The sequence below is a fragment of the Pleurodeles waltl genome, chromosome 11 (assembly GCF_031143425.1).
Source record: "Pleurodeles waltl isolate 20211129_DDA chromosome 11, aPleWal1.hap1.20221129, whole genome shotgun sequence".
Taxonomy (NCBI): Eukaryota; Metazoa; Chordata; class Amphibia; order Caudata; family Salamandridae; genus Pleurodeles; species Pleurodeles waltl.
In genome coordinates, this window is record NC_090450.1 from 459,642,866 (window position 1) to 459,669,674 (window position 26,809).

Genomic DNA, 26,809 nt, shown 5'->3' on the forward strand with positions numbered 1-26,809 from the left:
TTAAAAGTTATAGTTTTCATGCATAAATTTAGAAACATAAATTCTTTCCTCTACCCTGAGAACACCATCAATAGTAAATTAAAGAGGCAAGCCACTTGGTATGTGCACATTATGGGTGGCCTTGGTTACTATCATAGATTAACAACATTATAGTTTAATAAATCAAACATAGAAGCAGGTTTTGTGCAGCGCACACCATGAATCATGTATTTTGAGGTAATCTTAAATGTGATAATGTAGAAAAAGGAGGGAAAGTGAGACTAAAAATTGCCTAGGATCACACAATTTGGAAAAGTGGGTAAGCCGGTATTACTTCCAGGTTTTCTGGTTTCCCATAGTTTTTTGCAGTTACTAGATGCATATAATTTGCTTCTCTTACACCTACCTTACCACCAATCCCCCCAGCTACCCCACCCGTCCGCTACTGCCCTGATACCAATGCGGCCCCTAGGCACGTCACAGACCAAACTTTTTGGCCCCTGGGAAAACATTTGCGACTACCCATGAGGTAGAATAATGCATAAAGTCAATAAGAATATCTGTGAAAAAGAAATCATGCATTGCTCATAATTTACAATCACTAGTCAATTCAAATTTAGCAGAGGACAAAAATAATTAAAAAAAGAATAACTCAGGCTACAGTTCACTAACTAAAAATAAAAAATAAAAAATTGTCAGCACAATGGAATTTCTAACAAAGAATGGCATTTCAAGGGGCAATGGCAAATGGCAGAAAGTACGATACCTCACCAAGGGATGCAGCATTCAGGGAATCTTCATCAGCAAAGCATCTGGTTGGCAAGCCATCTGCAAGCATCAGATAAGCATCTGGGACTGACCAAGGCTGAGACTGAGAATCCTCAAAGTTCCAACTGTCCATAGGTATATCAATTTGTCAAGGTTGCCATATCATATTAAATTGAATAGGCATCATCCAATAATAAATGAATACCAGACTCCAAGTTGCAACAGTTTGACACTTTCCTAAGTCTGTCATGGGAACATCTCCTTTGAGTGTGACTCCAAACTGGTTTGAAACAAATGTATAGGATTTCAGTCTATATTCCTGAACTGTAATGTTTCCAAGGACAATGGGTACAACTTTCCACAATTTAACAATAAATTTATTACAAAAGAACTTTGCTTTTCATGGGAACAAATATGAAAGAAGACTTCATGGTATGAAAAAGAATTCAATACTTTTACATGACTGCAAAATGCAAGCCCGGTAGGCCACACTTTTGCTAACACAAAAATCATGACATTACATTTAATGAATACATTTTAATTGTACACACACAAAATAAAAACGAATACATTTAGCATTAGTAAAGCCTCATTAATAAGAATAATACTTTTTGAGTTAAACCAAAGGCTTTGTCCTTGCATTCCATTAATTATACTAGAGAATTGCATTTCACTCACTTGCAAATTTTTTAAAGTTACTAATCATTCATCAAACACAATAAGTTCAATATCTTTCTGTAAGCACTGTTAGTTTAGAGTTTAAGTTAAATTTGAATATCAACTGTAACCTTCTAGCATGTGATTTAATTCACAAGTGCACATTTAAAATGCATGTCAGTGCAGCTTTCTATGTTGGTTTTCCACTCTTTGCGTTCATAAAATAAAACTTGTCACAGTACTAAAATTAACACTCTATCAACTGCATTTGGCTGACTATGTGGGTTAGCAAATTTGCTGACTGACGTAAATTGCCTCGATAAAAGTCCCATAAAAGGGCCCTGGATGCACTAACAATTTTAGTTCAAATAAATGTAGGAAAAGGTTTAACCATTCTTTAGCAGTAGAAAAGAAGGCTGCTTTAAAGTCAGTCATGGAACTGCATGGAAGGACATAAATTAAAATCAATAGATTGTTTGACTTTTGATAAAGAATAAAAAAGAGTACTGGTAAAGACATTAAGAAGACAGTGGATGAATTATTAAACCTCTAGTTCCACTGGAGCCCACAAATATGAAAACAGTTGCAACACAAGCCGAGATACACAAACTTCCATATCAAACACTACAGTAATGACCTATATAATTCATGATGTGAAAACCTGGCAATTATTTTTTAAAGGAGAAATATTGTGTGAAACCTACACATTTTAGAAAACCAAAATCCAGAAATGAACCAAAATGAAGGGCAGGTGGGTCACAAGGTGGAACCCTTCAAATACAGCACTTCAGTCATGAACAAAAAGCTATGAACAATTGATACTCTCATTCAGTACATTGCTGGAAATAAAATTTGAGGGGTGTTCAAGTCTAATCCATTAGGTCTGCCTCTCGTACCAAAGTTAAGTAATGCCAAAACCACTGATGATGTTATTTCACAGATGGAAACCTCAACTAAAAAGGAGATCATTACAGTTTTTAGTAGAGTGAAAGTGAGGTACTACATTTTTACAATCTACAAAATAACTGGATAACAGGAATATAGAAAGCAAGAAGACAGAAGCTATGGATCACAATAATCATGTAATTACCACATTTCACAGCTAACATGAATACAGAGACCAAATAGCTGACAGAAATGTGTGACTTTCTCTCACACCAGGAAACTGTAAAATGCAGTTATACAAATGATTTGGTTGTGTGGCTTGTGTGTATCTGTCTGTAATTCAATCTGAGGTAGGACCATAAAAGGGATGTGTTCTGGTGGGGGCATGATTTATCAGGTATTTGATGAGACTAGAAACGCCAGCAGTTTGTCCTCATGCAGATGCTGTGTTGATTACTATGAGTGAAATGAACTTTGTTAAGTGGTTAAGTCATGAAGTATGTGTGTGGGGTTCCACTTTGTTGATTTGGAAGAGTAGCCAGAGAAGTAGGTGCTTCACCTTGGGTGGTTGACCTAAGTGACCAGTTCAACTGGGTATGAGCCATTTGCTCAAATACATCCCTGAGATATTACAATCACTTCAGAAATTGGTAAGAGGACAGACATCACTCACATGTCAGCATAGTCCACATACATCTGAGCATGGATCAACAAAATTGAGCAGTAAAATCCAATAAAACGTAGACAAACTTTAATCATCTGTGTGCATACATTTCAAAGATGACAGGCACACAATTTTATCAAATGTGGACACTGTTCTTCAGGGTGCAGAGGGTACAGTTCACAAAATCATTCACCAGGGTGCAGGAGCAGAGGGCACACAAAAATAGAAAACATTCACTCTGCTGTGGAGATGGTTTTTGTGAGAAAGTAGCCTCTTTCTAGCCTTGTTACCCTCACTTTTGGCCTGTTTGTGAGTGTGTGTCAGGGTGTTTTCACTGTCTCACTGGGATCCTGCTAGCCAGGGCCCAGTGCTCATAGTGAAAACCCTATGTTTTCAGTATGTTTGTTATGTGTCACTGGGACCCTGCTAGCCAGGACCCCAGTGCTCATAAGTTTGTGACCTATATGTATGTGTTCCCTGTGTGATGCCTAACTGTCTCACTGAGGTTCTGCTAACCAGAACCTCAGTGGTTATGCTCTCTCTTTACAAATTGTCACTAACAGGCTAGTGACCAATTTCACCAATTCACATTGGCATACTGGAACACCCTTATAATTCCCTAGTATATGGTACTGAGGTACCCAGGGTATTGGGGTTCCAGGAGATCTCTATGGGCTGCAGCATTTCTTTTGCCACCCATAGGGAGCTCTGACAATTCTTACACAGGCCTGCCACTGCAGCCTGAGTGAAATAACGTCCACGTTATTTCACAGCCATTTACCACTGCACTTAAGTAACGTATAAGTCACCTATATGTCTAACCTTTACCTGGTAAAGGTTGGGTGCTAAGTTACTTAGTGTGTGGGCACCCTGGCACTAGCCAAGGTGGCCCCACATTGTTCAGGGCAAATTCCCCGGACTTTGTGAGTGCGGGGACACCATTACATGCGTGTACTGCACATAGGTCACTGCCTATGTACAGCGTCACAATGGTAACTACGAACATGGCCATGTAACATATCTAAGATCATGGAATTGACACCCCAATGCCATTCTGGCATTGGGGTGACAATTCCATGATCCCCCGAGTCTCTAGCACAGACCCGGGTACTGCCAAACTACCTTTCCCGGGGTTTCACTGCAGCTGCTGCTGCTGCCAACCCTCAGACAGGTTTCTGCCCTCCTGGGGTCCAGCCAGGCTTGGCCCAGGAAGGCAGAACAAAGGACTTCCTCAGAGAGAGGGTGTTACACCCTCTCTCTTTGGAAAAAGGTGTCAGGGCTGGGGAGGAGTAGCCTCCCCCAGCCTCTGGAAATTCTTTGATGGGCACAGATGGTGCCCATCTCTGCATAAGCCAGTCTACACCGGTTCAGGGATCCCCCAGCCCTGCTCTGGCACGAAACTGGACAAAGGAAAGGGGAGTGACCACTCCCCTGACCTGCACCTCCCCTGGGAGGTGCCCAGAGCTCCTCCAGTGTGCTCCAGACCTCTGCCATCTTAGAAACAGAGGTGCTGCTGGCACACTGGACTGCTCTGAGTGGCCAGTGCCAGCAGGTGACGTCAGAGACTCCTTCTGATAGGCTCTTATCTGTGTTGCTAGCCTATCCTCCTTCCTAAGTAGCCAAACCTTCTTTTCTGGCTATTTAGGGTCTCTGCTTTGGGGAATTCTTTAGATAACGAATACAAGAGCTCATCAGAGTTCCTCTGCATCTCTCTCTTTGCCTTCTGCCAAGGAATCGACCACTGACTGCTCTGGACGCCTGCAAAACCGCAACAAAGTAGCAAAGACGACTACTGCAACTTTGTATCGCTGATCCGGCCACCTTCTCAACTGTTTTCCTGGTGGTGCATGCTGTGGGGGTAGTCTGCCTCCTCTCTGCACTAGAAGCTCCGAAGAAATCTCCTGTGGGTCGACAGAATCTTCCCCCTGCAACCGCAGGCAACAAAAGACTGCATCACCGGTCCTCTGGGTCCCCTCTCAGCACGACGAGCGTGGTCCCTGGAACTCCGCAACTCTGTCCAAGTGATTTCCACAGTCCAGTGTCTCTTCAGTCCAAGTTTGGTGGAGGTAAGTCCTTGCCTCCCCACACTAGACTGCATTGCTGGGTACCGCGTGATTCGCAGCTGCTCCGGCTCCTGTGCACTCTTCCAGGATTTCCTTTGTGCACAACCAAGCCTGGGTCCCCGACACTCCAACCTGCAGTGCACAACCTTCTGAGTTGTCCTCCGGCGTCGTGGAATCTTCTTTTGTGACTTCGGGTGAGCTCCAGTTCACTCTTCTTTGTAGTGCCTGTTCCGGAACTTCTGCGGGTGCTGCCTGCTTCTGTGAGGGCTCCCTATCTTGCTGGGCGCCCCCTCTGTCTCCTCACGCAATTGGCGACATTCTGGTCCCTCCTGGGCCACAGCAGCATCTAAAAACCCTAACCGCGAACCTTGCAGCTAGCAAGGCCTGTTTGCAGTATTTTTTCTGCGTGGGAACACCTCTGCAAGCTTCTTCACGACGTGGGACATCCATCCTCCAAAGGGGAAGTTCCTAGTCCTCTTCGTTCTTGCAGAATCCACAGCTTCTACCATCCAGTGGCAGCTTCTTTGCACCCTCAGCTGGCATTTCCTGGGCATCTGCCCAATCTCGACTTTGTTGCGACTCTTGGACTTGGTCCCCTTGTTCCACAGATACTCTTGTCCAGAAATCCATCGTTGTTGCATTGCTGGTGTTGGTCTTCCTTGCAGAATTCCCCTATCACGACTTCTGTGCTCTCTGGGGAACTTAGGTGCACTTTACACCTACTTTTCAGGGTCTTGGGGTGGGCTATTTTTCTAACCATCACTGTTTTCTTACAGTCCCAGCGACCCTCTACAAGTTTACATAGGTTTGGGGTCCATTCGTGGTTCGCATTCCACTTCTAGAGTATATGGTTTGTGTTGCCCCTATACCTATGTGCTCTCATTGCAATCTATTGTGACTGTACATTGCTTGCATTGTTTTCTATTGCTATTACTGCATATTTTTGGTATTGTGTTCATATATCTTGTGTATATTTGCTATCCTCATACTGAGGGTACTCACTGAGATACTTTTGCCATATTGTCATAAAAATAAAGTACCTTTATTTTTAGTACATCTGTGTATTGTGTTTTCTTATGATATTGTGCATATGACACCAGTGGTATAGTGGGAGCTTTGCATGTCTCCTAGTTCAGCCTAAGCTGCTCTGCTAAGCTACCTTTTCTATCAGGCTAAGCTGCTAGAACACCTCTTCTACACTAATAAGGGATACCTGGACCTGGTGCATAGTGTAAGTACCCCTTGGTACCCACTACAAACCGGCCAGCCTCCTACATTGGTCGTGCAGCGGTGGGATAAGTACTTGCAACTACTTAACACTTTGTCATTTTGTACTTTACATAAGAGAAAAATATACAAAACAAGTTCAGTGTATGTACACCTAACCAAAACGTTTTGCTTTTCTTCTCTTACTCTATTGCTAAGTGCTGAAAAGTACCTCTAAAACTTTCAAAAAGTTTCTAAAAAGTTGAAAAAGTTTTTTCTGTTTCCTTAAAACGTTCTGAAACTTTTTCTTTCTTTTTCTGTCCCTTAAACTCTTTTCTATCATGTCTGGTACAGGTCTTACTCTTGATCTGGCCAGCACAGCTTATGACCACCTTAACTGGAAAGGTGTAAGGAGTCTCTGCATTGATAGAGGTTTAGGGGTAGGGAAGAATCCCTCTAGAGAATTGTTAGTTAACATGCTCATTGAAAATGATAAGGCCTTAGCTGGCACATCTGGTGAGAAGTTAGCAGATGGTTCACATTCTGACTCTGGGGCAGCCCCAGCAAGAATGTTAGATGGTATTCTTTCCAACCTGCCCCTAAGCAGGCCACCTAGCATGTCTGGTACTAATGTGAGCTCTCATCACAGTAGGGATGTCATTCCTTTAGGCCAGGTTGTTAGAGTGCCAACTGTTAGGGACAGGTCTCCCTCTGTCCATTCACACCATTCTGCTGTGTCAAAGCATGCCCAACCCACCCACCCTGATGACAGAATGTTAGAAAGGGAACTCAATAGATTGAGAGTGGAAGAGTCCAGACTGAAGCTTAAACAGCAACAGCTGGCTCTAGACAGGGAAACGTTAGACTTAGAAAAAGAAAGGCAGGGGTTGGGGTTAGGACCCCATGGTGGCAGCAGCAGTATTACAGATAGTAATCCTATTAAACAGCATGATTCTAGGAATCTGCACAAGATAGTTCCCCCTTACAAGGAGGGGGGTGACATTAACAAGTGGTTTGCTGCACTTGAGAGGGCCTGTGTTGTACAGGGGGTCCCTCAAAGGCAGTGGGCTGCTATCCTATGGCTATCTTTCAGTGGAAAGGGTAGGGATATGCTCCTTACTGTTAAGGAAAGTGATGCCAATAATTTTACAGTTTTAAAGAATGCACTCCTGGATTGTTATGGCTTAACCACTGAACAATACAGGATTAAGTTCAGAGAAACCAAAAAGGAGTCTTCACAAGACTGGGTAGACTTTGTTGACCATTCAGTGAAGGCCTTGGAAGGGTGGTTACATGGCAGTAAAGTTTCTGACTATGAAAGCCTGTATAACTTGATCCTGAGAGAGCATATTCTTAATAACTGTGTGTCTGATTTGTTACACCAATATCTAGTGGACTCAGATCTGACCTCTTCCCAAGAATTGGGAAAGAAGGCAGACAAATAGGTCAGAACAAGAGTGAACAGAAAAGTTCATACAGGTGGTGACAAGGATGGCAAGAAGAAAGATGGTGAGAAATCTCAGGATAAGCATGGGGACAAGGGTAAAACCAAAGATCCTTCTTCAAATCCTAAACACTCTTCAGGGGGTGGGGATAAAACAAATTCTTCCTCTTCTTCACAACCTGCACACATTAAAAAGCCTTGGTGCTTTGTGTGTAAAAACAGAGGCCATAGGCCAGGGGATAAGTCCTGTCCAGGTAAACCCCCTGAGCCTACCACCACTGATACATCAAGCTCTAGTGCCCCTAGCAGTAGTGGCAATAGTGATGGGACTGCTGGCAACAGTCAAACTAAGGGTGTAGTTGGGTTCAGTTATGGGTCAATCATAGAAACTGGGGTAGTCAGTCCCAAGACAGTTTCTGTCACACCTAGTGGCATTGGGCTTGCCACACTGGCTGCTTGCCCCCTTACAATGGATAAGTGCAGGCAGACAGTTTCAATAAATGGTGTTGAGGCTCATACCTACAGGGACACAGGTGCCAGTATCACTTTGGTGACTGAAAACCTAGTGGCTCCTGAACAACACATCATTGGACAACAGTATAAGATTATTGATGTCCATAACTCCACTAAGGCCCTGATTCTAATGTTGGCATTGGAACCGCCAGAAGACCGTACCGCGGTCGAAAGACCGCAGCGGTCATTCTGGGTTTCCCACTGGGCTGGCGGGCGACCGCCAAAAGGCCGCCCGCCAGCCCAGTGGGAAACAGCCTTCCCACGAGGACGCCGGCTCCGAATGGAGCCGGCGGAGTGGGAAGGTGCGACGGGTACAGTGGCACTCGTCGTGTATTTCAGTGTCTGCATAGCAGACACTGAAATACATAGTGGGGCCCTCTTACGGGGGCCCCTGCAGTGCCCATGCCGTTGGCATGGGCACTGCAGGGGCCCCCAGGAGCCCCGCAGCACCCCCTACCGCCATCCTGTTCCTGGCGGGAGACCCGCCAGGAACAGGATGGCGGTAGGGGGTGTCAGAATCCCCATGGCAGCGGAGCGCGCTCCGCCGCCATGGAGGATTCTCAAGGGCAGCGGAAAGTCGGGGGCCGTTTCTGGCCGCGGCTGAACCGCCGCGGTCAGAATGCCCAGCGGTGCACCGCCAGCCTGTTGGCGGTGCTACCGCGGTCATTCGCCCTGGCGGTTTTTACCGCCAGGGTTAGAATGACCACCTAAGTTTCTTCCCTTAGCTATAGTTCAGCTTAGTTGGGGTGGAGTTACTGGCCCTAAGCAGGTGGTGGTATCACCTAGCTTACCTTTAGACTGTCTCTTAGGTAGTGACCTAGAGGCCTCAGGTTGGGCTGATGTAGAGTTTTATACCCATGCAGCCATGCTGGGTATCCCTTAGGAATTGTTCCCTCTCATTTCTACTGAAATGAAAAGGCAAAGGAGAGAAGGCCTGAAAACTCAGTATCCCTCTCTAACAACAGGTAAAAAAGGGTATCACAGTATCCCCTAACCACCCTGACAATCAGGATACCATTCCTGTGGTGGGAGAAACCTCTCCTGGGGTGGACCTGTTGCAAGGGGATCATCAGCTGACATAGCTGTACTCCCTGAGGTGGAAGTACCTCTCTGTGGGATAACTAACATTGGTGAGAAAAAGAGCACCATTTTAGTTAACATGGAGCATCCCTCCAACCCTCCCAGAGAAACTTTAGTGGAGAAACCCTGCACTGCCTCACAACACTTAGGACAGCTTCCCTGCCCTAGTGTGGAGCTCATAGGACAGCATCCCTGCCCTGCTTCAACTAAAGAGAAACAGCATCCCTGTTCTCTCTTCCAGCCATATGGACAAAGTTTTTGCCCAGCTATGGCTTTACTGAGACAGCATCCCTGTCTGGCATTCTCATCACTACAAATAGGTTCAGTGGACAATTCCCACTGTTCTAAACTAAAACTTACTGATAGAAACTCTGAAAATATGTCTTCACATTGTTGCTGAGCTAAAAAACTTCAAACAGGGTGGTTTACATCCCCACAGGGAAGTAACCACGTAGTGGATGATAAAGGGAGTAACCAGTCTATTGTAGAGCAACTCTCTACTTATCACCACTTAGACAATAAAGTCTCAACTGGCCAAGGTTAGCCTTATTGTCCTTCGTTGGGGGGGGGGGGGGGGTTGTGTGAGAAAGTAGCCTCTTTCTAGCCTTGTTACCCCCACTTTTGGCCTGTTTGTGAGTGAATGTCAGGTTGTTTTCACTGTCTCACTGGGATCCTGCTAGCCAGGGCTCAGTGCTCATAGTGAAAACCCTATGTTTTCAGTATGTTTGTTATCTGTCACTGGGACCCTGCTAGCCAGGACCCCAGTACTCATAAGTTTGTGACCTATATGTATGTGTTCCCTGTGTGATGCCTAACTGTCTCACTGAGGCTCTGCTAACCAGAACCTCAGTGGTTATGCTCTCTCTTTACAAATTGTCACTAACAGGCTAGTGACCAATTTCACCAATTCACATTGGCATACTGGAACACCCTTATAATTCCCTAGTGTATGGTACTGAAGTACCCAGGGTATTGGGGTTCCAGGAGATCCCTATGGGTTTCAGCATTTCGTTTGCCACCCATAGGGAGCTCTGACAATTCTTACACAGGCCTGCCACTGCAGCCTGAGTGAAATAACATCCACGTTATTTCACAGCCATTTACCACTGCACTTAAGTAACTTATAAGTCACCTATATGTCTAACCTTTACCTGGAAAAGGTTGGGTGCTAAGTTACTTAGTGTGTGGGCACCCTGGCACTAGCCAAGGTGCCCCCACATTGTTCAGGGCAAATTCCCCGGACTTTGTGAGTGCGGGGACACCATTACACGCGTGCACTGTACATAAGTCACTACCTATGTACAGCGTCACAATGGTAACTCCGAACATGGCCATGTAACATGTCTAAGATCATGGAATTGTCACCCCAATGCATTGGGGAGACAATTCCATGATCCCCCGAGTCTCTAGCACAGACCCGGGTACTGCCAAACTACCTTTCCCGGGGTTTCACTGCAGCTGCTGCTGCTGCCAACCCCTCAGACAGGTTTCTGCCCTCCTGGGGTCTAGCCAGGCTTGGCCCAGGAAGGCAGAACAAAGGACTTCCTCAGAGAGAGGGTGTTACACCCTCTCCCTTTGGAAAAAGGTGTCAGGGCTGGGGAGGAGTAGCCTCCCCCAGCCTCTGGAAATGCTTTGATGGGCACAGATGGTGCCCATCTCTGCATAAGCCAGTCTACACCGGTTCAGGGATCCCCCAGCCCTGCTCTGGCGCGAAACTGGACAAAGGAAAGGGGAGTGACCACTCCCCTGACCTGCACCTCCCCTGGGAGGTGCCCAGAGCTCCTCCAGTGTGCTCCAGACCTCTGCCATCTTGGAAACAGAGGTGCTGCTGGCACACTGGACTGCTCTGAGTGGCCAGTGCCAGCAGGTGACGTCAGAGACTCCTTCTGATAGGCTCTTACCTGTGTTGCTAGCCTATCCTCCTTCCTAAGTAGCCAAACCTCCTTTTCTGGCTATTTAGGGTCTCTGCTTTGGGGAATTCTTTAGATAACAAATGCAAGAGCTCATCAGAGTTCCTCTGCATCTCTCTCTTCACCTTCTGCCAAGGAATCGACCGATGACTGCTCTGGACGCCTGCAAAACTGCAACAAAGTAGCAAAGACGACTACTGCAACCTTGTATCACTGATCCGTCCGCCTTCTCGACTGTTTTCCTGGTGGTGCATGCTGTGGGGGTAGTCTGCCTCCTCTCTTCACTAGAAGCTCTGAAGAAATCTCCCGTGGGTCGACGGAATCTTCCCCCTGCAACCGCAGTCAAAAAAAGACTGCTTCACCTGTCCTCTGGGTCCCCTCTTGGCACAACGAGCGTGGTCCCTGGAACTCAGCAACTCTGTCCAAGTGACTTCCACAGTCCAGTGACTCTTCAGTCCAAGTTTGGTGGAGGTAAGTCCTTGCCTCCCCACGCTAGACTGCATTGCTGGGTACCGCGTGATTTGCAGCTGCTCCGGCTCCTGTGCACTCTTCCAGGATTTCCTTTGTGCACAGCCAAGCCTGGGTCCCTGACACTCTAACCTGCAGTGCACAACCTTCTTAGTTGTCCTCCGGTGTCGTGGGATCTTGTTTTGTGACTTCGGGTGATCCCCGGTTCACTCTTCTTCGTAGTGCCTGTTCCGGCACTTCTGCGGATGCTGCCTGCTTCTGTGAGGGCTCCCTATCTTGCTGGGTGCCCCCTCTGTCTCCTCACGCAATTGGCGACATCCTGGTCCTTCCTGGGCCACAGCAGCATCTAAAAACCCTAACCGCGAACCTTGCAGCTAGCAAGGCCTGTTTGCGGTCTTTTTTCTGCATGGGAACACCTCTGCAAGCTTCTTCACGACGTGGGACATCCATCCTCCAAAGGGGAAGTTCCTAGTCCTCTTCGTTCTTGCAGAATCCACAGCTTCTACCATTTGGTGGCAGCTTCTTTGCACCCTCAGCTGGCATTTCCTGGGCATCTGCCCAATCTCGACTTGGTTGCGACTCTTGGACTTGGTCCCCTTGTTCCACAGGTACTCTCGTATGGAAATGACATCGTTGTTGCATCGCTGGTGTTGGTCTTCCTTGCAGAATTCCCCTATCACGACTTCTGTGCTTTCTGGGGAACTTAGGTGCACTTTACACCTACTTTTCAGGGTCTTGGGGTGGGCTATTTTTCTAACCCTCACTGTTTTCTTACAGTCCCAGCGACCCTCTACAAGCTCACATAGGTTTGGGGTCCATTCGTGGTTCGCATTCCACTTCTAGAGTATATGGTTTGTGTTGCCCCTATACCTATGTGCTCTCATTACAATCTATTGTGACTGTACATTGCTTGCATTGCTTTCTATTGCTATTACTGCATACTTTTGGTATTGTGTACATATATCTTGTGTACATTTGCTATCCTCATACTGAGGGTACTCACTGAGATACTTTTGGCATATTGTCATAAAAATAAAGTACCTTTATTTTTAGTATATCTGTGTATTGTGTTTTCTTATGATATTGTGCATATGACACCAGTGGTATAGTGGGAGCTTTGCATGTCTCCTAGTTCAGCCTAAGCTGCTCTGCTAAGCTACCTTTTCTATCAGCCTAAGCTGCTAGAACACCTCTTCTACACTAATAAGGGATACCTGGACCTGGTGCATAGTGTAAGTACCCCTTGGTACCCACTACAAACCAGGCCAGTCTCCTACAGTTTTGTTAACTCAAAATTTTAATGAGTCTTATTAATGAATATTCATGTATTTTGAGTGTTAGATGTACATGAAGATATTAAAACTTACAGAAAATAAAGCACACATTTGAAAGTGTAACCACATGAGTGGCCGTCAATGTTCACGAAGTGTACTTATTAATGGCTTATTAATATGAAATGTTGAGCTTATGTTTGATGTAGTAATGCATCATATTAAGGGTTGTGTATTATGTATTAGCTTTGTTAATTGAAAGCCTTAACTTAGAGGAAGTCTTGGTCTAGTTGCATGGCCTCATGTCAAGCTGTATTTCTTAAGCGTTTAATAGAATGTCTGCTTAGAGCATTAAACTCCAATTTTTCACTGTGCCGTCCATGTGCTTGTAACTGAAATCTTTTCTCATGAGAAACTGCTTGCTCGAAGATGCAGTACTAGCTAATGCAACAATGTTTAATGTAATGAGTGTTAGACTGACTTTCCCAGGAGAAGACAAAGACCATACTGACTGCAGTATAAGCTGCAACAATATTGTCACCTGACGAGAACAATGTCGGGAGTGGGACAAGAGGAGCCAATCATCAACATGTGAACGATGTACTAGTATAAGTGTAGATTTGTAGTTTTAGTTTTATTGGACAAAATGTGAACATGTGATCCCTTGACCAATAGGGACTTGGGAAGTAGTTTTGCAACATGCAACTTAGCCAGACTGCATTTAAGGGAAGACAGCACATTTGTCCATTTTCTATCTTGTCAAAAGACATTGGGGGTCATTCTGACCCCGGCGGTCTTAGACCGCCGGGGCCAGGGTCGGCGGGAGCACCGCCGACAGGCCGGCGGTGCCCCGCAGGGCATTCTGACCGCGGCGGTGAACCGGATGGCGGTAGGGGGGTAGGGGGGGTCGCGGGGCCCCTGGGGGCCCCTGCAGTGCCCATGCCACTGGCATGGGCACTGCAGGGGCCCCCGTAAGAGGGCCCCTACGAGTATTTCACTGTCTGCTTGGCAGACAGTGAAATACGCGACGGGTGCAACAGCACCCGTCGCACCTTCCCACTCCGCCGGCTCGATTACGAGCCGGCATCCTCGTGGGAAGGGAGTTTTTCCCTGGGCTGGCGGGCGGTCTTTTGGCGACCGCCCGCCAGCCCAGGGAAAAACTTAGAATACCCTCTGCGGTCTTTCGACCGCGGAGCGGTATTTCGGAGGGGGGAACTCTGGCGGGCGGCCTCCGCCGCCCTTCAGGGTCAGAATGACCCCCATTATTTCTTGACCGTCTTTAGAAGAGACGTGCTTAACTTTACTGCTCAAAAGACTTTGCTTTTTCTGACCTTTGATGCTGAATCCTGAAGTCTAGCTGACTGCACTGATGTCCTGACGAAGACGACTGTCACAGCTTGCTGATACAAACTGAGGATAGGTATAGTGACTATGATGTTGTTTGCTATGCCTATTTGCTTTTGTTTCTAGGTACCAACCATGCTATTTTGATAGAGCCATAGTTAGATGTTTTTTCTAAATTTGTGTTGACTAACTTGTTTTGCATGAAGCCCAACATGCTAATTCCAATATGATGTTAGTTAGGGTCCTCACTAATGAAGACCCCTATATGAAGTAACAGCTGATGTCTTTTCTTTGCTGAATCTAAATGTATGTGATATCATTTGCACAATTATTCTTGCTACTAATTTGCACTGTAACTTTGGAATGTGTAGTAGCTCAAGCATTGATTAGATTGTGTTTCTTTCACCGCTTCGGTCAGCCAGTGTTGTTTCTGTATGTTCATCAATTGATTTTGAGATTAATCTACATGACATTAACTTTGTTAATATAGGAAAATAAATATTCTAACTTTTACATAAAGGTGTGGTTATTCATGACTGTGAGATCATGGTGTGTGACAATTACTGGCTCCTATTGATTATTAATATTGTTGATTGTTATTGATTATTGATCTACATGTACTAGATATATGGTGGGAACATCTTAAGCACAGTCAAAAGGTTCATCAACCTATTCGCATCCCCTTGCAAGTTTAGTTATTGAGGTCAGACGAGCCAACAGAGGTGGTAGCAGAGATTGATGGTGCAGGTTTGTCACCTTAAAAGTCTATCATAGATGCCCGGTACATGTTTGTCTCCTTAAGAGCCCATCATACAGTCCAGAAAGGGAGGTAGCAGAGTATTTGGTCCTGGAGATAATAGCAGAGAAATAACAGATGTCCTCAGAGATGGTAGTATGGTAAGGGTTAATATCCTTCAGAGAGCAAAATAATTTGCAGATTGGGTGGAAAATTGGTGAAATTTTTGATTTTTCTAGATTCTACGCAACAAAGTGGAGAGAAAATGTGCCCCTAAGTCTTTAGGATGACTTTCCCAGATTCTCAGAGCTTGCCAATGATTGTTTGAGGATGTTGTCAGCGTTCTAATGACATTGTAAATGAGCTTGCACAGCTTATGCAAATTGCAGGTGAATTGTGATGTTTGTGAGAGGTTAGGGAGTTTGCGTACTCCAAATTAAGTTGTAGAAGGAGTGTGTGTACTCCGAAGTGTGAGAGTAGGGAAGTCGTCAAACTTCACAAGTGTGTGGCGCTTTGTGCTAAAAAATTGTCCATGTGCTTGTTGATGTACAGACCCTGCATTGTCTAAGACTCCGAAGTATATTGAAAAGTGTATGAGACACTTGGTTTTTTATGTAATTTGTCGGGTTTAATAGGTCGATCGGGCGTGGTCGGCGAATCAGAGTGTGAGTCAAAGTGAGTGAAAGATTTTTTCGACTGAGATCTGGCGAGTCCTATGTGCACCAGGACCGACCCACTGATCAGTTGAGTGAAATATGCGGGTCGAATTTTACTTGCAAATCAGGGAAACTGAGAAATAAGGAGTAGCTACTAAAGTGGAATGCCGTCAGTGAAAAATCTGTAAAGTTTCTAAGTGAGGGTGTTACCCCACCTGTAGTAAACTGACAAATTGGGTTTTTGATTTTGTTTAGTGCTCGTAATAATTCTGCATTAGTTTCGTGTGAATCTGAGTTTGGGAGGACAAGCCGCAAGACTTTGTCAGCTGCAGTACGTGTGAGTGTGACGTCATTGGAGGCGTGCTGGAATAGGTTGGTTAGTGAGAAGGGTCATGCAAGGATTGGCATCCGTCCGTGAAGAGTAATTGGTTGAGAAGGTGGGGGAAGAGAAATCTGTGAATAAAAGTCACTTTCTGATTTGATTTAGAGAAACAAAGGTCATAAAAATAAAAATTTACAAAGCTTTAAAGAGTGCTTCAAGGGGAGATACGTACATTAAAACGAGTATAGGGGATATTGCACCACCAGAAGGTACACCATCATACTTTGTAACTGAAGAAAAGGGTGTTGCGCCATGTCTTTGGCTGAAACAATGGTGCAAGGTGACAGAGAAAGATGGGACACTAGCGTTCCCTGCCAATGGAACATCCAAGTTGATGCACCCACCACTCTAGTAGTACAAGATCAAGTGTCACAGCCAAATGTCCAGAGAATTTACCCTGATGTGCTCATTGTGGAAACTGCCACTAATTTAATAGTGCCTACATAACAGGTTTTCCCAAGACCGACGTTGGTTCAGTCAGAGCCGACTCCACTTTTATTGCCACGAGTGCAGCCGCAAGTAATGCTGGGATACACTCCGATAAGAAGGACCCAGACAGTTATGTCTGAACAGATGAGCCAAAATATGGGAGCTATGCAACCACAGAACCTAGGTGCTAAAACAAGCCCAGATGCTGTATCTGTACCTGTTACTATTGGACCAATTGTGCCTTTGTTTGCACAAGTGAAAAACAGTGTGAATGGACAGGGCGACTTAAGTCAGGATGCCATGAGGGGAGGACGTAATGAGAATAGCTGATTAGCCTCTCCTGTGGGACAGACCTTTGGCGTATCTAGATCATTGCTAGACCTTAGTCCACTAGGGGTTCCTTCAGATACTGTGATAGGGTCGAACATTAGTCAGAGACTGAGATTACTGACCACACAGACCCCAAATACAGTTGTGCAACAGATACCACCTGTCCAGGCCAACAATATTTTGTTGCAAGGTTTGACTGCCCATCAATTGACTGAATGGTTAGACCAGCTAAATACCCCGCAGAGTGCCCCTAAGGGAGAGGAGTACTTGAACTACGTGAGAGTAAGCATGGAAGGGGATGAGCTCATTGAGGGAACTATGGGTGTAAACAGATTAGAGTCTTACACAGAAGCAGGGTTAAGATACCTGTGCCTGAAAATTACAAGAGAAGTGATCAATGTGCATCAAAAGCTAGCAGACCTGGCAGAGAAATTCGGCATAGAAGTAGAGAAAATGAAACATCTAAAAAGGAGTTGCAGGTTAGATTGTGAGGCTAAAGATTTTGAACACATGAGATCTGCTGGAATGAAGGCACACTTTAGGGAGTTACATCAAAGTGCCCAGACTTGGGGAGCATTAGACAAATGGGAAGTCAGATGGGTAAATAAAAGAGATAAGAAAAAAAGGGATTCTGCGAAGCTGACTGCAAATCTGCTGCAGGACAAGGATCCAGTGAAAGTTTTACCAATGAGAGTGATTCCAGGAGGGAATTTTGTTCATGTCCCTCGGAGCCAAAGTGACATTCTGTTGCTTAGAAGTGATTTTCCCAGGTTGAGAGAGAAGCCAGTGGAATGGTACCAGCAGACAGACAAGTTCATGAAAGTTGCAAAGTGCCTGTGGGAGGACTTGAACACACTATTAGAGATAGTATTCCAGCTGATCTGTGGATGGAGTGTAAGAGGAGTATAGATTGGCTGACAAAAGAACCAGAGAGAGATCAGGTTACGGGTGTGCCGTCTCCTGAGGTAATGAAATAATGCAAGGTGATTGAATTTTTGAAGACGAGAATTTCGCCCAAAAACATTTACTGGCAGAGAATATACATAACAACTCAGGAAAACAAGGAATCAATACATATGTATTACGAGAGATTGTTGCAGGCGTTCAAGCATTACAGTGGTACAGAGATGATTGAGCCCTAAGATATGATTCATTTTGTGTTCAGATTTGTGGAATAATTGAAATCTGAAATTAGCCAGATGATTAAGAGTCATTTGATTTGCTGGCAAGCAAAGCCGATTGATGAGGTGTTGCATTATGCAAAATACCGTAGTGATGAGATTGAATTGAAGCAGAGAAAGTTGAGAGGGCAATTGTGATGCAGATTAAAGCTGCACAAACAGGGATGCAGGGAAATTTTCCACAACAGCTACCACAGCAGCAGCAGGGAAACATGGTATTTCAAAATCAGATGAGAGGTAGAGTTTGCGGAAATACTGGGAATTGTGGTCCAGATTTGGGTACTGCAGTGGTTCAAAATGTTGTGCAGGGAATGAAGAAGTTGTTGCCTGCAAATACAGTGAATGAGGGAATACAACCATTTGTTTCACCGCTGCAATACCATCATCTGACACAATACCTCTCATCCCTCAGGTCTCCTAAGTACTGACACACAGCAGAGGAGCCCAGTGCCAGGAAGCCCAGGACTGGATGCAGCACCAATAGGGGAGGATTCACTTGCAAGTCTGGATTCAGACAACAAACCTGGCCTATCAGGCATGAGTGGTCAGTCCACCACCACCAGTCTCGCCCTGCCCACAACTCAAACCACCTCCCCTGTGGCAGCCAGTGCACAGCAGTGCCTCCATTCCCATACCTGTGTCCCAAGGTCAGAGCAATCATCAGTGTGCCCCACAGGACAGGAGCAGGAGTCAACGGTGCAAACCCAAGACAATGACGGTCCTGGTGTCAGTCAGAGGGGGCATGCTGCACCAGGGGCACAGGCACAGGGGGCAAGGGCCAATGGGAGGTCAATCGTGAGACATGGGAGGAGGCAGGTACAGGACAAGACTGGCCAAGCTGCTGTCTTCAGGGTCCTGGGAGCCTACCAGCAAACCCAGGGCCAGTTGGGCTAGATATTCACCACCTTGTAGGACACACAAAGGCTGCAGGAGGAATACCACCAGAAGGCCAGGCAGCAGTGCAAGGCACACAATGACACCATAGCCTCCATATCAGGGGAGTTCAAGGAACACAAATGCATCCTGCGGACATTATCTTCCCAACAGCAGGCCCCATCCAGTAGTCAGTCAACACCACTGCCCTCAACATCAGCACCTGCTACTGGAATGAAGGCACATCAGGAGGATCCACAGGACACCAGCACCCCTGCAGCTGAGGAACCCCCCCAAAAAACAGGTCGCCCATCCAGACATCCTGCAGGTCCTCAGGCCAAGACCAATACCCCTACCAGGAAGTGATCCCTCTTCTGAAATGTCACCCTTGTGTGCCACTGTTACACCCTGTTGGCTGTCCAATACCAAGGTCATATCGTTCCGAGGCAAATGGACACAGGACCTATGAACCTAACAGCTGGACCACCCACTCTGATCATCACCTACCCAACACCTCTGGACTGTGAAATTCTACACTAAATAAACACCTGCTATCACAAGTCATGGTCCATGTCTCTTTATTGTTTGTAGTGCCAAATTTGTTACAGAACAACAAAAGAATACCCATGTCTTCACAACAATAATGTCAAAGTTACTGATGTGGTGGGATACTCCTGCAGGTATGTAAATACATCCATATTGTCTTAACATCCACTGTCAACTATGGCAACAGGCAAAACAGCAAACAGACTGCAAACAGATATGTCACCTGAAGAGGGATAAATAAATGGAATGAGGTACAATGTTGTAAGGAATGTAATCCACAGTCATACATCAATAGCAGTTGAACACAAACACAGGATGAGTGTCCCAGCAGCTATGTTACACCATATGTAAGGGTCTGCATTGGCATTCACAGACGTGCGGGACAGGAAAGATCAAACATCCTAAATTGCACAACTCCCTGAGTAGTCAGGAACAGGTACTTAAGACACAGCAGATGATAATGCATGACATGCCTACGCAGCAGGACAAGACTGATAAGTCCCCCTAACTCACCCCCAAACAGGCAGCATGAGAACCCTAAACCTTTAGTACAACTAGAAGGCTGTACCACAATGGCACCTGCATTCCAGAAAGGAACTTAGCAGCTGTGCATTTCCACTACCTATCGAGGTGAGTCACCTATCCTTCAAGGTCGTTAACCAATATGTAAGGCTCTAGTCCCCACACATACCATGATGCTTGCAAATACTGGCTATAGATTGGCTTCAGCAATACACCTCACATGCACTGATGATATGTAATTCAAACATACCTGTACATCAAGGAAAGTAGTGACAAATCATGCCAATCCTGTTTCATGTGCCTCATCCTCGTCAGCTTCCCCCTCAGCATCAGAGTCACCAACCACAAACACTGTTCCAGCACCAATGTCCCCCTCCTCCAACAGTGGGATGTGACTTCTGAGGACCAGATTATGGAGCATGCAACATGCAACAATGATCTTGCAGACTTTCCCTGGATTATACCGTAGGGCACCACCAGACTTATGTAGACAACGAAAACTGTCTTTCAAGAGACCGAAAGTCCGTTCAATCACACTCCTCATCCGGCCATGTGTCTCATTGTACCTGTTCTCCCCTAATATAGTTGGATGTCTCACAGGTGTCAGGAGCCAGAGCAGGTTGGGGTACCCGGAGTCACCTGTGTGGAAAAGGAAACATGGCCATAGGTAACATTGCTAGGCAGAATACTGACTGTGTCATGAGGGTTACAAATGTCTGACATGGAGAGCAGTACACATACCTATGAGCCAGGCCCTTTCTCCCTGTAGCTGTGACAACATTGCAGGGACATTGCTGTTCCTCAGGATGTAGAAATCATGTACTGATCCAGGGAATTTGGCATTCACATGTGTAATGTATTGGTCTGCAAGACACGCTACTTGTACATTGAGTGAATATGTACTTTTCCTGTTTCTGTAGATCTGTTCATTGATCCTCGAAGGTACCAGGGAAATGTGAGTCCCATCAATGGCCCCAATTACAGGTGGGACATTTGAGATGTTGTAGAAGGCTGCTTTTACAGTGGGAAAATGTGGAGGTAGCGGGAACCTAATGTACCTGTGGACATGCTTGTGTAGGGCATCCAGCACATCCTGGAACACCTTACAGAACTTGGGCTGTGAAAACCCTGCAGCAGGTCCCACTGTGTCCTCAAAAGAGCCACTCGCCAGGAAATGCAGGACTGGCAACACCTGGACTGTTGGAGGGATGGCATGGGGATTCCTCAAACCCAGCAGGAGGTCTGGCTTAAACTGGGTGACCAGTTTCTTGATGCACAAACGGTTTAGTCGATAGGTCATGATGATGTGGCGCTCCTCCATGGTTTCTAGATTTACGGGTGGCCGGTAAATTGGTGCATTCCTCATCACTCCATTGTGGCCAAATCTGTGCGGGGACACAAACAACAATCTTGGAATCTCTCACAATGTAGGCTATTCAGTATGACACACTACAGTCATTATGTAATAGTCATGCAAGTTGCCTGTCATGTTGTGGGAGTACACATTACTCCACCCTCCGTACCTAACCAGACGATGGGACATAATACTGTGGCAATGGACATATACAGGACATGTACACCTACACCTTCCCTGTGTTCCACTATACTGATCATATATGCTGACAATTGTTGTGAGGAGTGTGGAAATGTCACTAGATATGCACTACATGTGTCTATATTCACCATGTCAGACCTGAAATATGTATTTGTTACGACATGCAGGTAGTTACGCTGCGTAAACTCAGGACAGTGATGTCACAGACTAAAATGGCATTCGCGTGTCTGGCATGCATTGGACTGCTGGAAGTGACCTAGTTCGTCGGCGGAAGTCGTCATGGCGTAGTGCGTTCTGAACTGCCGTGTAACTCTTCATTGGTTAATACTTATGTCAAAGGGAGACTGGGACCAATGACAATCACCGCCGGTGGTGACGGTCATGAACGCTGAGGTTGTACCTGCCATTTTGGGATTCTGACACCCCCTACCGCCATCCTGTTCCTGGCGGATCTCCCGCCAGGAACAGGATGGCGGTAGGGGGTGCCGCGGGGCCCCTGGGGGCCCCTGCAGTGCCCATGCCTATGGCATGGGCACTGCAGGGGCCCCCGTAAGAGGGCCCCACTATGTATTTCAGTGTCTGCTATGCAGACACTGAAATACGCGACGGGTGCCACTGCACCCGTCGCACATACCCACTCCGCCGGCTCCATTCGGAGCCGGCTTCCTCGTGGGGAGGGGTTTCCCGCTGGGCTGGCGGGCGGCCTTCTGGCGGTCGCCCGCCAGCCCAGCGGGAAAGCCTGAATGGCCTCCGCGGTCTTTCGACCGCAGAGCGGCCATATGGCGGTTCCCGCAGGCCAAAGTACCTCCCACAGTATCACAACCCGCCAATCCGCCACCTTTTCCGGGGCGGATTCACTGTGGATAAAAACACGGCGGAAACAGCTTTTGCAATGGGAAAACGCTCACCTTAACACACTCCACGAGGAAGGAGGCCACCATGGAGCCCGAACTACAAATACTCCCTGCGCTTGTCTTTCTGCTCCTCTACGATCACCATCGATGAAGGCGCCGAAGACAACGGTGAGTACTGCACCTATGACATAGGGGAGGGGAGAGGCAAAAGTCAGGGAGACACACACGCAACACCCCCACCCCCACCCCCACCCCGACCCTCACCCACTACAACACACACACCAATGCATGTCCAAACAGCACAGTAACAACCCAACCCCCCCCCCCCCTCCCGGAAGAATGCAAAGACAAAAGTAAATCAGGTCAAACATTGTAATGTATCAAAATACAGTAAGCTAATATATACAGATATATTTACACATTCCAGAATTGATACATGACGATTAGTAGTGCAGGTATGTACATATCAATGTCCGAGCACCACTGGGCCCAAAATGCATGGGCGAGGCACACACTAGATACCTGTCCACAAACGGAGAGAACACTGCAGGGGCATCAGATAGAAATACAACAGGCATCTCAGGGGGAAGGGAAGGGGGGGGCACCTCAGCCGGATTAGAGCAACACGGCAGATCCACAACGGGGCTCCATGCCCACTGTACCATCCTGGGGAGTGCAAAGCCACAGTCTCTCAAGTCTCTACAGTGGGTGGGTTGCCCACTGGACCATCCTGGGGAGTGCAAAGCCACAGTCTCTCAAGTGGATATCAGTCTCCACTGGTTCTGGAGGGGTACTGGTGACGGTCCCTGTTCCGTCACTGTCCCAGCTGCACATGGGCTAACGATGCTTGATTTGGCGGTCTTTTCCCTGCCCAGCAGTGCTTTGCCATGGCGGTCTGTGCCCTGTTCAGCGGTGCTTGACTTAGCAGTTTCTGACCTGTTCAGTGGTGCTTTGCCCTGTTCAGCGGTCTTCATCATGGCGGTCTTTTCCCTGTTCAGCGGTGCTTTGCCATGTCGGTCTTTGCCCTGTTCAGCGGTGCTTGACGTAGCAGTTTCTGACCTGTTCAGCCGTGCTTTGCCCTGTTCAGCGGTCTTCCCCATGGCGGTCTTTTCCCTGTTCAGCGGTGCTTTGCCATGGCAGTTTGTGCCCTGTTCAGCGGTGCTTGACTTTGCTGTCTGACCTGTGCATTGGTGTGTGGCATGACAGTTGCTCATTGCCCAGCGGGGCTGTGGCTGCCAGGGCCCTCCAGGGCACTGACGCTGGCAGTGCTCTCCGGACCAGTGACTACAGTGCTGCCCTCCAGGGCACTGACTCTGGCGGTGGTATCTGGACCAGTGACGATTGTGCTGCCCTCCAGGGCACTGACTCTGGCGGTGGTCTCCGGACCAGTGACAATTGTGTTGCCCTCCAGGGCACTGACTCTGTCGGTGGTCTCCGGACCAGTGACGATTGTGCTGCCCTCCTGGGCACTGACTCTGGCGGTGGTCTCCGGACCAGTGACGATTGTGCTGCCCTCCTGGGCAATGACTCTGGCGGTGGTCTCCTGACCAGTGACCAGTGACGATTGTGCTAGCGGTGGCGTCCCGGCCGCCGGGGAGGATGGCGCCCTTCTCCGCCGTGCTGCTATTCCCAGACTGTGCAGACTTCTTTTGGCTCTTCACCACCTTTGGAGGACTCACAATTGACTCAGCACTCCCCCTGGGACCCTTGTGAGCAGTTTTGCCGCCAGGAGTCTTCACCCTGTCCCGTCGGCCACTTTCCAACTTAAGGTGCTTTACAGGGGGTGGACTGGCAGTGCTTTGGCTCCGTGTCACACTGGCTGCCCTGGTGGCCGGTGCACTCCACACACCTTTAACACGCACCACTGGTACTGGACTTTTTTTGGCTGAGGTGCTACTATGGGACCTATGAATTGGAGGGGTGGGTGTGGTGGCATAGAGGTAAACTTTGCAGAGGAAGAGTTGCTGACGAAGACTGGGATGGGTAGCTGGAGGGGGCCCGGGAGTGGAGGAAGAGGAGGTGGTTGTAGGAGGTGTAACTTTAGGTGATTTGGGTGCAGGTACTTGAGGCTGTCGTGAGGTGGATGGATGTTGGGTGTGTGGGTGCCCGCGTTTGTGTACTTTGGGAGGGGGCGTCACAGACACACTGGGAGTGGACACAGGGGACGTCTAAATGGTAGTGGGGGTGGTGAAAGCAGGTGAGCGGGGTGTGGTGCTGGGTGTTCTGGTGCGAGTCCTATTGCCTGTAGATGTAGTGCCTGCAGGTGAGAGTGTATTTATTTATTTAATGCGTTTTTATATAGCGCGGACTTTACCCGAAGGTGTCAGAGCGCTTCACAATAGGCAAAGTAAAGATACAAGAGGAGAGGAATTACAAGTGAGCCTGTTACAAACGCAAACGTTACATTACATGAGGCAATACGAAAGGAGAAAGTGACGTGTGCAGGTTACAAGAGCAAATAAAGTACGAGTAGAGGAAAAAGAAGAAAAAAATAGCAATAAATGGTAGACACTCAAAACACTAAAACAATAGTTACGTTACATGAGGCAGTGGCGGCCGTTGTGCATGTATCAAAAGCATACAAGATAAAAGAGGTAGCAAATGATACGTTGTAAAAGGAAAGGTGCCGTGTGCATGATACAAAAGAGTACAAAATACATGTAGAGGTATAAAACTGCACTAAATGGCAGACACTCAAAACACAAAAACACCCTGGGAAGGCACTTCTATAGGCATGGAGAACAGAATTTCCTATAATGGAAGGACTTCCTTCAGAAAATAGAGGGCTTGAATTAAATTTGGAAGTGTCTTTGAAGGAGGAGAGCTTTGAGGTCAGTTTTGAAGGCCTGGGAAGAGGTGGTGGTCCGAAGCTGAGGCGGAAGTGAGTTCCAGATTCTCACCGCGTTGCCTGAAAAGGATTGGGCCATCGATCTTTCCTTCTTGAAAATGGGAGGTTCAAGCAATAACTTTTCTGCATTACGTGATGGTCTGGAGCCCCCAGAGAGTTTCAGTTTATTCACCAGGTAGCGAGGGGAGGAGGAGTGCAAGGCTTTGTGGGTGATACATGCAGTTTTGTAGATAGATCTTGCCTCTATGGGAAGCCAACGGAGGGTGGATAAAATGGGTGTAATGTGGTCGCTTCTTTTGGCCCCATATATGAAACGAGCTGCTGAATGGAGAATAGACTCCAGTGTAGACGACACTGGGAGGGAGGAAGGAGACGACGAGGAGGGGGACACAGTGGAGGCAGTGGATGTTGTTGTGTCTGTATGTGGGTGATGCTTGTTTGAGTGCCTGTGGGTTGTGTGGTGCTTATGTTTGCCTGAGCAACATTTGTGTGTTGAGGTGTATGCATGCTTGTCTGACGGTGTGCTTGGGATAGGCTGGGGTACAGGGGACTTGGTCTGGGTGGAGGAAGTTGGAGGGGGGAGTCTAGACACAGGGACAATGGCTGCCATCAGTGCTGAGGCCAGAGATTGCAGGGTTCGATGAAGGGCAGCCTGACCAGAATGAATGCCCTCCAGGAATGCATTACCGTGTTGCAACTCCCTTTCTACACCCTGGATGGCATTCACAATGGTAGACTGCCCAACAGTGAGTGACCTGAGGAGCTCAATGGCCTCCTCACTGAGGGCAGTAGGGGTGACTGGGGCAGGGGCTGAGGTGCCTGGGGCGAAGGTGATGCCCACCATCCTGGGTGAGCGGGCACGGGGCGAAGGCTGAGGGGCTGCTGGGAGGGCAGTGCTGGTAAGGGAGGTAGCGGCTGTACCTGTAGAAGTGGGGGCACAGATGGTGCCGCCACCGCAAGGGAGCTCCCATCGGCGGACGAGTCTGTGTCGCTGTTTGGTGATCCGGTGACCGACATGAAGCTCCCCTTGCCCTCCGTCCCACTGGTGTATTCAGAGTCTGTGGTGTGGCCCTCCATGGCCATGTGGGATGCAGCTACCTCGTGCTCCGGTGCCACTGTACCTCTGCCTGATGATGCTGATGCACACAAGAACGGGGAGAGCACAAATGGGGGGGGGGCGACAGAAGAAAGACAGGTTGAGTGCATGGCTTTCCGCTACCGTTGGCTGACAATACAGACACAGCAGCCCCCTGCACTACGCCGTGCTCTTGGCCTCTACAGATGCAATTCCTGGGATCTGGCCTACATGGCTATGGTGCTCATCTGCACACATAGAAGACACAGGAGCATGTCTACCTGTACTTGCCACTCTACAGAGGTGGGGTGGAGGGCCACAGGGCGTGCATTACGGAGGGGCTTAGCCTACGGAACTCGCCCTGGCCTAGGGAAACCCACAGCCCTCCTCCCCCACCCAGATCCCTCCACTGCGCGCAAAGTCCGCAGAATGAGAGTGTACTCACCCCCTTGTGTCTGCTGTGATGCCCTCAAGCGCCCATCCAACTCAGGGTAGGCCACCGCCAGGATCCGGAACATCAGGGGGGTCATGGTGCGACGGGCACCCATCCCACGTTGGGAGGCCATCCCC